We start from the raw sequence: 13,162 nt of genomic DNA on the forward strand, positions 1-13,162 counted from the left end.
GTCAATGATTCATTATGCTAAGATAAACAGAGTTAATTTTCTTCCTGGATAAAACTAATTACAACTGTGTTTGTTTTGGTAGGACACAGAATTACTGTCCCCGGTGACAAATCTTCCTAATTGAAAAGAGTGTTTATTTTAAAGGGGTGGGGGTGGGGGTCACTAAACAACAGTTAGCTAGTGTTTTCCCCATTTTTCATTTAAAGAGGGACAGTGATTAGGTGTTGGCCTCAAAAGAACATGCAACATCTCCTTCTCTGGGTCCATCTCCCTCAGGCCTGCCGGAGGCCCCAGCAGCAGCACGTGGAGGGGTGCGGGGAGCGGCGGTTAGCAATTTGGGGAAAGTTTCCTAGAATTCCTGTCCTGTGGTGGATTAGCTCTTAGTGGTGAGCGAAATCAGGGTGGCAGCCCAGTGAGGAGTGCTTTGAATCCCACCACCCACCAACATCATAAACTATGGGAGAACATGCGACCAAACTCCAATAAATTCTTTTCTTATAAAAGAATTTTATTCATGAGAGACACACACACAGAGAGGCAGAGACACAGGCAGAGGGAGAAGCAGGCTCCCTGCAGGGAGCCTGACGTGGGACTCGATCCCAGGACCCCAAGATCATGACCTGAGCTTCGAAGGCAGATGCTCAACTGCTGAGCCACCCAGGCGTCCCTCAAATAAATTCTTGCAGCGTCATGCTAGGTCAGATTTGGTGCTCCGGCACTGGGGAGATAGAAAAGAGAAACAGAGTCCCGGCTGTCAGAGTCCATGACCGAATGAGGGACCCAGGAGCAGCAGGAAGATGCTGTGGGAGCACGGCGGGGAGGCCTCCCGTGGAGAAGAGGTGGTGGGTGGGGAAGGGGAGCAGCCGAGTGAAGAGTGCACGTGTGGGGAACGTTTGGAGAGCCCTACAGAATCCACTGGGGCTGCGACAGGGTGAGCGGAGGTCGTGCTCGCGGGGGAGGCTGGAAAGTCGGCTGGTATTTGGGTCACCACAGGTCGTGTTATTTCGCCGGGGCTGTCCTAAGACAGTACCACAGCCAGGTGGCTAAGACTACAGACGCTGCCATCTCACAGTTCTGGAGGATGAAGTCCTGAATCAAGCTGTTGGTAGGGCCGGGCTCCCTCCAGAGCCTCCAGGGGAAGGTCCTTCCTTGCCTTTTCCCCCTCCCTGTGGCCCCAGGTACTCCTCGGCTCGGGGACACACAATGCCAGTGTCAGCCTCCACCTTTATGTGGCCGTCCTCCCTCCGTGTTTGGGTCTGTGCCCGGATTTCCCCTATTTATGAGGACACCGGCCCTAGTGGATTAAGGGCCCAGCCTCTTCTAATGTGACCTCATCTTAACCAGTTACATTTCAACAACCCCATTCCCCAATAAGGTCATATGCAGAGGTGCAGGGGTTAGAGCTTCAACGCTGCTTTTGGGGGGACACAACTCAACTAATAACCCAAGTTGCAGAAGGCACTGGCAGGAGCAGAAAGTTGACTCTGCAGGCAGAGGGGAGACACTGACGGCTGTAAGCGATGGGGTGGTTTTCTTTCGGAGTTGGTTTGTTTTGTTTAAAGAGTCCTCTGGATCCACCAACTGTGAGCGTGACCAAAGCTCGGAAGCTCCGATAGGTAAAATCCTAGTTGTAATAACACACGTGAGTCGTGACCGTACTGGAAGTTTGATGGGAGCAGAAGAGTCAGTGGTAGGGCTAGAGGCTGAGAGTCTGATGGGAAGAATGACGTGACTCCTGGGGTTGGGAGAGAGAGGTTCCCACAAGTGGGAGTCTAGTCCTGGCTCTGACGTCCTCCAGCTGCACGACCTTGGATGAGATGTCTTATCTTTCCGAACCACAGTCACCTCCTAAGTTAAAAACCCACAAGAGGTTCCTGACTGAGGAACTGCACTCAAGGAGGCAAAGCCGGTCGGCAGGGAAATGGGTTGTTTGGGACAAGTGGCATTCGGGTGGTCTGGTCAGAGACGTGCAAGAGCCGGTGGGTGCGAGGGTCTAAAATTCATGGAGCTGCTTCCCTCTGGAGATGCAGATTTAGAAGCTGTAAAGACCCAGATGCTCACAGAAGCAGGGAAAGGTGGGGGTGGGGTGGAGGGGGAGGCACAGCATGAAGCCTATTTAGAGTGGGAAGAGCAGAGGACCCAAGACAGAAGCCTGAGGAAGCAGGCACATACGGGGTTAAAAGAGCAGGGGCTCTGGATTGGCCTGAGCAAGCACCCGCCCGGGTAGGTGCAAAGAACAGCAGCCCAGCTCTGACTCCTCAGCCTCCCCACACCCAGACCTAAGCAGCCTCACACCACTGCTGCCCTCATGGCCTTGGTGACGGGGCCCCCACACCTTTGCTGGACGCTTAGCATGCTCAGTGTGTGTGTGTGTGTGCGTGTGTGTGTGTGTGTGTGTGTGGACTCTTCCCCACCTCCTTGAAGGCATTACGGATCCCCTCCTCTTGGATCTCCCACAGCTTCCCTGAAAAGAATTTCACACAAGGCCAGTGCTTACTGCCAAATACGTCGCTCAATGTAAGTAGATAAAGCACCATCGAACACTTAGTTGGTACCTATTATGGATAAAGTTCCCTACAGTGACCTAATGCAGAGCCCCAAATAAAACAGGTACCCACTAAATGTTGACAGAAGGCAGGCAGGAAGAGGGGCCAGAGGAGGCAGCGGCTACATCAGGAATATTTAAAATAGTAACAGGGGCGCCTGGGTGGCTCAGTCGGTTAAGGTTTGGCTCTTGATTTTGGCTCAGGTCATGATCTCAGGGTCGTGGGATCAAGCCCTGGGCTGGGCTCCTTGCTCAGCACAGGGTCTGCTTCTCCCTCTCCCTCTGCTCCCCCCTGCCCCCCCCCATGCTCTCTCACTCTCTCTCTCTCTCTCTCTCGGTCTCTCAAATAAATAAAATATTTAAGAAATAAAAAAATAAATTAAAAAATAGAACAGTAACAGTGAGAGGCTGCACAGGAGGCTGCAGGCTCTGAGCGCGAGGACGGCTAGATCCTCACCCAGCTCGCAGGACCCCATGGCGCTCACAACGGCTTCCGAGCCCCCCTGCCCTTCTCTAAAGTGGGGAGTTTAGGCTACTGGTCTTCGGGGGCTCTCGTCCTCCAGCTGGAGTCCAGCTTGACGGAGCCGCAAGTCAGAGTGGGTACACTTTCCTACCGCAACATGTGGCAATGCCTACACTGTCCCATGCACACATTACTGCGGTCTCACACAGAGGAGGAAACTGAGGCCCGGGGAAGCTCAAACTGCCCAAGGGCTCAGAGGAGAGGGAGGAAGAGGGAGGTACCTGAGCAGGAGGCACGGAGAGCCCGGGGCAGGGGCGGGGGCAGTGTTGCCAGCTAAGTCAGGACGTGGCTTCCAGAGCCCTGCTGCCCCCGTGTGAAGCCTCATTCAGGCAAAAGCATGTTTCACACATTTTTGAATTATTTTGGACTTGGACTTGTTCCAAAAGCAGCTAAAGGCATTGACTCAGGGGAGGGTCCTTCCTGTAGCATCCCCCACCCCCCCAAAAAAGTGTTCTCAGATCCCTGGGCTAGTGAGGCAAGGACTGACCTAGCCACAGAGAGCTGCGGTGGGCAGGACCCCGACCGTGGGCAAGTTCCCCCCCGGCCTTAGTCTCCTCATTAGTCCTTTGTCAGTGGGCCCCAAGGTCCTTGTCACTTGGACATGCTGTAAAGCCTCTTACTCTCTGACTTGCAGGAGTACAGGAGGGTGGCCTGACCTGCACACTTACACACTTCATGCTCGCGTGTGGCTGCCTTTCTCGGAATACGCTATGGGTATTCCAGGTGTAGCTTCCTGCAGCAGGCTGAATCATAATTACCAGCAGAGCTTTCAAAAAACGCATATTCCCCAGGCCTCAGCCCAAACCCAAAGCAGCAGAATGCCGGGGATGGGGCCCGGGCATCTGCGTTGTTAGAAACCTGCCAAGGGATTCTCGTGCCACCTGCAGAATGGGCTTTATGCCAGCCTCACCTGCATGTCAGACACGGCCCTGCCACCTGGGGAACACAGCAGGTGCTGCAGGGACCCTACAGGTCACGAAGCACATTGAAGAGGGTAGAACGGGACTCTGAAGATTTCTAATCTGGGAGACCGGCCATCAGACAGACCTGGGCTTGACTACTTGCCCTCTGCCCTCCGGCCGTGTATCCAGAGGTGTACCTCGAAAACCCGGGCAGGGAGCTTGTGTCAAATGTGGGTTCTCTCCAGGAGTAGCAAAAAACGTTCCCCTCCTTTCTCCTGTGAAGAGGAAGAGTAGTTTGGGTAAGTAAGATATGTTTCTTGGGGTGGAGATAGGTGACAAGGGAGGAGACAGAGAAAAAAGAAATGCGTATATTTGGGTTCATTCAGACTCATTGTTCAGGAGCAGAAGGGGACCTACCAAGTAATAGAGGCTGGATAGGGATACAGCACACTCATGATAGAGTACACCATGTGCCAGGTACTCATGGAGGGTTTATGTAACACCTGCATCCTCACAACCTCACAACAGCCCTATGCAGTCTGAATATTCGTGTCCCCGCAAAATCCATACGTGGTAATACTAACCCCCGAAGGTGATGGGATTAGTTGGTGGGACCTTTGGGAAGTGACTAGGTCTTAAGGGTGGAGCCCTCCTACATGACATTGGTGCTTTTATAAAGGGAGCTCCAAAGGGAACCCTAGAGCCCTCTGCCACGTGAGGATACAGCAAGAGGTCCCACCCAGAAGGGGGTCCTCACCCAGCAGGGCTGGCACCCTGATCTCAGACTTCCAGCCTCAACTGTGAGCAAGCTGTGTCCACTGTGTACAGGCCATCAAGCCTGCGCTATTGCATTAGAGAAGCCTGAACAGGCTAAGACAGTGGCTCCCCCATTCTACATAAGGAGAGTAAAGTACCGAGAGGTTAAGTGGCTTGTCCAAGGCCATGCACCTGCTGGACGCCTCTCACCTGGACATGGTTCCGTGAGCCCCGATCAACATTTCACCTGCTGACGATTAATGTTTGCCCACAGTGCCCCTTTCTTCATCCACCTCCATGGCAGCAGGCGAGCTGTTCTGGTGGCACTAGGAGATGGGTTGACAAAATGGCCTGGGGAAATGGATGAAACCCCGAACATAGGCAAAATGTGTGGAAAGCATCATGAGTGAGAGCGGTGAAGGCAAGCAGAATGGGTTTTCCCTAGATGGGAGTGATGAGTGAAATCGCTACAATCAGCATCTCAGATCCGAAATTTCTAGGCTCTGTATTTAGGCAAGTCGATGGTGCCTCAGTGTACCTCCTGTGCAAAGTAGAGGAAATAAAACAGTAACTATCTCATAGGTCGTGCAGAGCAAATGAAATAATGTGCGTACAGCGCCCGGCATGCCGTCTGCCTCGGTATTTGGTAGCTACTGTTGGCAGATCGGAGGCAACCGGTTGAGCGTCAGTTCATCGAGGGTATAAACACAGATCAAGTTACTGCCCCCAGAGCTCCCAGGCCAGTCTCTGAGTCTGCTAACAGTGTCCCCAGGGGATCCCACGGCTTCCCCACCAGCAGCAGCTACTCCAAGCCCAGCCTGGTTCACGACTTCGATGTCACACCCAGGTTCACTCTCGTTTCTTCTCCTCCCTTCAGAGTTGGCCACACTTGTAACTAGTTCCAAGAGTTTGAGGGGGGCTTGATCTTACCTTTTACCCCTCCTTTTTTCTTTTCTGGGCCTTGTGCCCCTCATGAGGAGGGGAGAGGGAGAACAAAAGGGCTAGCAGAGGTCACCATAAATAAGTGGCTGCTTGTCACTGGTGGAAAGCAGGCGTGTCCTCACAATGGCTTGATCTGCTTGCCTCTGCTCTGGTAGCTTCTGGGTTCGAGCCGGTTTCCTATTAGTGTGGCCCGTGGGGTGAGCTGTTCTTGGAGGGCAAGGCTGATCTCCTGCCAGCCTCTCTCATCACTGAGGACCTCACAGAGAAGAGCAGCCATGTGTCCCTTTGTACAATGAGCAATCTCTACTCCCAGCTTTCTCTGTCTGGATGTCATCTTGCCTGGTCCGAATGAGCTCCTACCTTCTCTTGTAATTTCTGTTCCTCATTATAATGGAGCCCAGAGAAACATGAAGGTCTCCTTCTACACTCTCCAAAGGCTAACGGTAAGTCAGGGATGTGGACACATAGCAGAGCATTTTCTTTTTCCCAGAAAAACTTCATGAGAGTACCACTCCCTTCAGAAGTGGGTTGCTCTGCCAAGCTTCAGACATCAGAAATCTACGGTGAGGGATGCCTGGGTGGCGCAGCGGTTTGGCGCCTGCCTTTGGCCCAGGGCGTGATCCTGGAGACCCGGGATCGAATCCCACGTCGGGCTCCCGGTGCATGGAGCCTGCTTCTCCCTCTGCCTGTGTCTCTGCCTCTCTCTCTCTCTCTCTCTCTCTCTCTGTGTGTGTGTGTGTGTGTGTGTGTGTGTGACTGTCATAAATAAATTAAAAAAATTTTAAAAATATTAAAAAAAAAAGAAATCTACGGTAAGAAGCAAGTGCCAGATTTCCATTTTGGCCCAAGATGGAAATTACAGGCACTAGACTTACCTTCCTGTATGAAACAAACAAACAAACAAACAAACAAACAAACAGAAACAAACTGTAAAAAACAACATAAGATCAGAGTCCAGAAACTGACCCACACATTTATGGACAATTGATTTTTTTGACAAAGATCAAAGGCAATTCAGTGGAGAAAGAAGAGTCTTTTCTACAATGCTGTTGGAACAATTAGATTTGCATGAGCAAAAAGGGGGGGTTCAATCCATAATTCATACCATATATGAAAAATCATTTCAAAATGCATCATAGGCCAAAATGCAAATCATAAAGCTATCACACTTCTCAGAAGAAAATGTAGGAGAAAAATCTTTGGACTTTAGGTTAGGCAAAGTTTTTTAGATTCAACATCAAAGTACAACTCATAAAAGGAAACTCTAATCAATTAGACTTTTGCAAAACTTCAAATTTCTGCACCTCAGAAGAAAACTCTTAAGGGAGTGAACAGACCAGCAACAGACTAGGTGACAGTATTTGCAGAGCATATATTTGATAAAGACTTAAATCCAGGGGATCCCTGGGTGGCTCAGTGGTTTAGCACCTGCCTTTGGCGCAGGGCACGATCCTGGAGTCCCGGGATCGAGTCCCACGTCGGGCTCCTGGCATGGAGCCTGCTTCTCCCTCCTCCTGTGTCTCTGCCTCTCTCTCTCTGTCTCTATGTCTATCATAAATAATAAATAAATAAATATTTAAAAAAAATACTTAAATAAAAAAAAAGACTTAAATCCAAAATCTATAAAGAACCGTCAAAACTCAATAAAAAGAAAACAAGCAACCCAATAAAAAAAAATGGACAAAATATTTGAAAAGACAGTTCACCGAAGAAGATATAGAGATGGTGAATAGACATTAGCAATATAAAAACCTCGGTGTGGCTGTACTTCACATCTATGAAAACGGCTATAATTAAAAAGACTAATCATGCTGAATGTTGGCAAGGACACGGAGAAAAGGGAATTCTCACACACTGCTGGTGAGAAGGGAAAGTGGCAGAAACACTTCAGAAACAGTTTGGCAGTTTCTTAAAATGTTAGGCTACCGTACGATCTAACCATTCCACCGAAAACATATGAAAGCATATGTCCATATGAAGACTTGTGCACAAACGGACATCACAGCTCTCTTTGTAATAGCTGAAAACTGGAAGCAACCCCAAAGTCCGTCAGCTGGTAAATGGATGTATAAATTGTTGTGTACACATTTAGTGGAAAGCTGTCTGGTGGTAAAACAGAATGAACCAGAGAGATGCGAGACCACATGGATGAATCTCAACGTATTTATGTTGAGTGAGAGAAGCCAGACACAAAAGAGTGCCTACTAGATGACTCAACTTAACTAAAACTCTAGAAAATACAAACTGAAAAAAAAAGAAAGAAAGAAAGAAAAAAGAAAATACAAACGAATTCTACGGTAACAGAAAGCAGATTAATGGTTGTCTGAAGAGACTGGGTGTGAAATGAGAGGGGTGAGGCGGGAGTAATTTGCAAAGGGACAAATTTTTACAAAGGAAATTTGGGGATAATGGATCCATTCACTGTCTTCATTGTAGTGATGGCTTCATGTGTGTGAGTGTTCATATGTCAACACTTGTGAAACTGCACACTTTAGCTATGTGCAGTAGGTCGATTATACTTCAAATAAATATACTTCTGTTGAAGAAGAAGCAAGTGTCAATCTTTTGAGTTCACGGGCACCTTCAAACTCCAGGTAGACGTGAAGCTCCCCTTGAGCTTTCTCTCTAAGCTCTGCTGTACTCTGACAGCGGGTCTGGCATGGGCTTCCATATCAGGACCTCAGCAGGCATCGAACCAGGGAGTGAACCTCCAGTCCCCTCTTCCCATAGACATTCCCAGTCTCTAGGGTCTCTCAAATAAGTTAGGGGAGAAGTAGAGTGCAAGGAGTAGCCTTTCTCTGAACATTGCACTTCCCACGGTGGTTATGACAAATTTCCCCCTCTTCTGACCTAACTTCTTGTGCAAACTTGAGGGATGGGGTGCTTCAAAGGGTAGGGGCGGCCGAGGGCCCAGAAAGCTTCAGGCTATATATTGAGCTAAGTCAACGAGTCTTTAATGACATTTCTCTTGGGGGAATCAAGAGCTGGGTCAGCCAGATCTTGAAGTCAGCAGAGTTTTGTCCCAGGCTCTCCTCCCACATTCTTCTTCCCTCTTTCTCTCCTCCTTCCAGCTTTCAGCGTTGCTGAGTAGGGACAATAGACAACTCTTTTATGTTTGATGCTTTTCCACTTTGTATTCTTTGTAACACATAATTATTTGGCTTTCCAAAGACAATTTAAATATTCCAATCATGTACATGTCATGGCAATGAAAATATGTTTTAATGATGCCTGCTGTAGGCCGAAGTCCTCTTCTGGACATTCTGAGAGAGATGAAGAAGGAAGAAAAAAACTTTTTAAGGATTGCATAAGAAACTCTAGTTAAGTGTTCTCTGTGAACCTTACCTTGAGTCTGTACTCTACTCACCCACAGACTGACCTCTCACTTCTCACCTGACCTGAAATTCTCTGCCTCTTCTTTGGGATTCTTCAGCACGCCCTGCATGGATGTCTGAGACCCTGGCTCCCAGCAGGGCTGGGGTGAATGTGAAATTTGACAAATCTGCCAGAGAGCATTCTTCTGGACTCCCAACTTTGCCCAAATGGGTCACATCAATCACCACAGAGACTTCCTTCTGAGGAAGTGAGGCTATGAGCCCGGTTATTTATGACAACCTCCCGAGGACTTCCCTCTGCCAACTGGGCTCCCCAGGAGGGGAGATGGTCATTAAGCTACCCAGTTCTGCTGTGCCCTTCCTTTATAAACAAGATCCCGTTCTACAAGTGGGTACTGAGGCCAAGAAAGTGGTCAGCTTGGTGGGGGAGGAGGACTAGGACAGGGAAATACGAGGCAACAGATAAGCTCACGTTAAACATTACAGCCTGGAGGAAAGTCACCTGGCTCGCTTCATAATGAAGACACGAAAGCCAGGAGAGGGAATATGTCCAAGACTATGCAGAAAGGGGGGCGGAACTGAAATGAGGAATCAAGTGTCCCACCTCCCAGTCAAGGTTTTTTCCTGCAGGCATTTTCATTTTCAAAGGAAATTTCTTAGAAACTGGGGGATTTCTTGGAACTCTGCCATTAGTAACCCTGGATATGGAAACTACTTCTTGCAAGCTCCCTCCTGGAGAACTGAGTGCTGTGATCGGGATGAAATTTCATTTTCTGGAGTTGGGTACATTCGAAACTTGCTTCCAAGTGGAAGAGGGAAGGGTCACTGCTCAGGATGCAGGTGAAGACAAAGCAGGAGGAACCCCCGTGACAACTCCCGTGAGGTCAATTTCATGACCTCCATGTTGTGGGTTAGCAACCAGAGGACCAAAGGGTTCAGGCAGCTTGCGCTAGTCAGCATCTGAACCCATGGTTGATTCGATCTGAAGGATTTCAGAAATGAAATCGACTGTCACTAGAGACTAAAATTGTACCTTTATTGGTTAGAGTTGGAGACAAACGTGCCCTATGGCAGGCACTGGACAGATGCTCAGCAAACCTGCTTCCTCCTTCTCCTGGACATCAGCTAGACTGCAATTCCCAGCCTCAGTCACGGCCTGGGGTGATCAGATGACTTCATTCTCACCAGTAGACTGTGGGCAGACACATATTCTACCTCCACCCTAGGCAATAAACTCTTCCCACCTAAAATTCTCTATTCCTCTCTTCCATCTGTTGGTCGTATGCCCCAAGAAGGCCCTAGAACATGCTTTTTCATACTCACCACCACTGGCATTTCGGGCCAGATAATTCTGTTTTGGGGGCTGTCCTGTGTTTTGTAGGATATTTAGAGGCACCTCTGGTCTCTACCTACTAGATGCCAATAGCATCCTACTCCCCAGCATGATGACCGAAAGTCCTCAGATACTTCCAAGTGTCTCTTGAGGGATGAAATCATCCTTGGTTGAGAACCACCAATCTGGAAGATGCCAAAGGCACACAGTGGAAGGCACTTGGGTTCAAAATGTCTACATGGAACAGAGCACCCTCCCCACATTTGTCAATAACGTGCAAGAAATTACCTTTTACTTCATAGAGCCACTGTGATTTGGGAGCTCTTGGTTCAAAAGTTAGTTCACCCTGGCTTATAGAGTACTGCCGAATGATTCCCATAGAGACAGACTTACCAAATCAGGCCATATAGCACCAGGGCAGGGACCACTCTGCCTACAAGGATCAGGCCCAAGAGGAACGTCACATGGTTACTTCCTGTGGGAAGATAACAAAAAAATAGTAGGGCTGAGCTCGACATGAGCCCTGCATGAGCTCCGACAGAAGCTTCTGCTTTAAATCACCCATCAGCAAGTCACTTATTATCCCCAGGGGCAGGAAATCTGAAATATCTTTGGTGGAAGAGGCTTCTTCTTGGAAACCCCTTAACCATGAAACCAGGAGGCTCTGCCCTGGGAAACTTGAGAGCCCTCCGCCCTCCGTCTTTTCTCTACATCAGGTCTAGCTCAGTAGATTCTGCTCTGTATTCTGTGTTCTCTGTATTCTGCTCAGCACAAAACGTGGCCTATGTTCTTTCTCACTAAGGGCTTTATCTTATTTTGCTATTGCAGTCAAGGCTCAGTATTTGGCCAAAGTCAACGGTTAGTCTGAGGCCCCGCTTTGTGACCAAGGCCCAGGTTCAGCCCATCAAGGACAGGACTTGGTCTGTGACAGAAAGACAGAATGGGCTATAGAAGGCTAAACCCCACGGCCTTGCCCTGGATTTTTTTTTTTTTTAAGATTTTATTTATTTATTTATTCATGAGAGACACAGAGAGAAAGGCAGAGACACAGGCAGAGAGAGGAGAAGCAGGCTCCATGCAGGGAGCCCAATGTGGGACTCGATCCCAGGACTCCAGGATCATGCCCTGAGCCAAAGGCAGACGCTCAACCACTGAGCCACCCAGGCATCCCCTTGCCCTGGATTAACCAGTGAATTTTGTCTACAGCCCCATCATGCAATTCATGTCCTTTCTCCATTGTTCTTTATATTCCCATTTACTAAATCACTCAGTGATATACTAACTGCTTTCCATAAAGCTGTCAAAGGAGTGAAATCAGTGACCTCAGTCCCAGAGACCAGTGGAAGGGAAATAACTGGCTGCAAGTGGGAAAAAAAAAACAAACACAAATCTGTGTCCAGATCTGATCTGTTGCTAACTGATTGTTCCAAACTAGACAAATCTCTTTCCTTCTGGAGACCTTTGTTTCCTTAATGTAGAGTAAGAGCACAGTGGGCATCTCTCTTTGTTTTAGGACTTGTTGCCCAGAGAAGCTTACCTGGAGATCCTGTTTATACACCTATGGTTCATGGTAACCACGTGCTTCTGCTTTCTCCTTGCTCACGTCACTATGCCTGGCTCAGGCACTGGATGTTGTGATACTCAACACGAGTTGCACCGGCCTCCAGTGGGTCTTCTTTAGACTCTCCCCGGAGCTGCAATTTATTCCACTATTGAAGAAATCGAATTAGATGTGTTCTTAGGCCCCTTTGAGCTATGCTATGCTAGAATTTTAGGATTCTAAGACTCTAATAACCTGTATCTTTAATATTCCAGATCCTAGTCTAAATATCGGGGAGACTAAAATTCTGGACTCCTTGGAGGTTTAAATTCTAAAGCCACAAGAGCCCAGAATTCTAAGTATAGCTTGAATTTCTCTCTCCGGGAAATAAATGCAGTTGCATCATTGGAACTGATTTCCAATGTTTTCAGATTTTCACTGTTCCTGCCCCCATATGCCCCAGATTCCTGATATTGTGGCACAGTATCTCCTGTGCCCTCTTTGTGAACACATGTGGTCTACTAGAAGCGGACCTTCCCGGCCTCTCACTGGGCCTTTAGTCAGTGGAAACATAAAGGACAACCAAGAAAGGAGATGGATCACCCTGCCCTGCTCTCCTGCCAAGTGTGTCTGATTACTACTGGACATTCCTTGGTCACCCCCTACTCCTCTCTCTCTCTCTCACATACACACACACACACACACACACACACACACGAATTAGCTAAACAGGTCCAACTTTGTCTAAACCTCAGTGGTAGACAGAGGCCTAGACCCAAGCTGAGCGCCTAAGTTCTTAATAAATTATCTTTCAATATTTTATACATTTTAGGACTCTAAAATTTTAATGTTTTAGTAGTTCCAGATAGCTTAGAATTCCATGTTTCTCACAATTGACAGCCTCAAAATTCCTGGATTTTAACAGATTAGGATTAAAAAATATTTAGATTCTGGAATACTGATTCTAAGATAATGGAAGATGCTAGAGTATCTCCTACCTGCACCCAGAGGCTCTGGGACAAAGGCCTTAGCCGGCCCTGAGTGGGGCTGTGGGAGGGAGTCCCGGGCCTTAGGTGTGAGCACAGGCATATGGAAAGTGTTGCAGGCCCAGGGTGGAAGGAAGAGCCCTCAAGCTTCTTCACAGAATGCCCAGAGTCACACCCTAGAGGGCTTCCCAGGCCCTTGGCAAGGCAGTGAGAACCAATTTAACAGCCTCCAATCAAATGTGTTATTTATTTTACAAGTAACTATAAATAGCAAAATAAAACTGAGACTTTATGTCCACG

The 13,162-nt window shown here is 48.4% G+C and overlaps 1 long non-coding RNA gene across 2 annotated transcripts; it reads right to left on the minus strand.

Moving 5' to 3' along the window:
- Window positions 1-525: 525 nt before the first annotated feature.
- Window positions 526-12,531, minus strand: LOC140602563 (uncharacterized). Of its 2 annotated transcripts, none has more exons than XR_012005491.1 (7): window positions 11,874-12,531; window positions 10,730-10,811; window positions 10,327-10,521; window positions 5,657-8,931; window positions 4,937-5,267; window positions 4,168-4,245; window positions 526-718 (listed from the first exon to the last, which is right to left on the minus strand). It is a non-coding gene; the product is annotated as an uncharacterized lncRNA (long non-coding RNA). The 2 variants fall into 2 exon arrangements; XR_012005492.1 differs by having other exon boundaries at window positions 3,979-4,245.
- Between the last annotated feature and the right edge of the window lie 631 nt (window positions 12,532-13,162).

This window comes from Canis lupus, chromosome 13, assembly GCF_048164855.1.
Source record: "Canis lupus baileyi chromosome 13, mCanLup2.hap1, whole genome shotgun sequence".
Taxonomy (NCBI): Eukaryota; Metazoa; Chordata; class Mammalia; order Carnivora; family Canidae; genus Canis; species Canis lupus.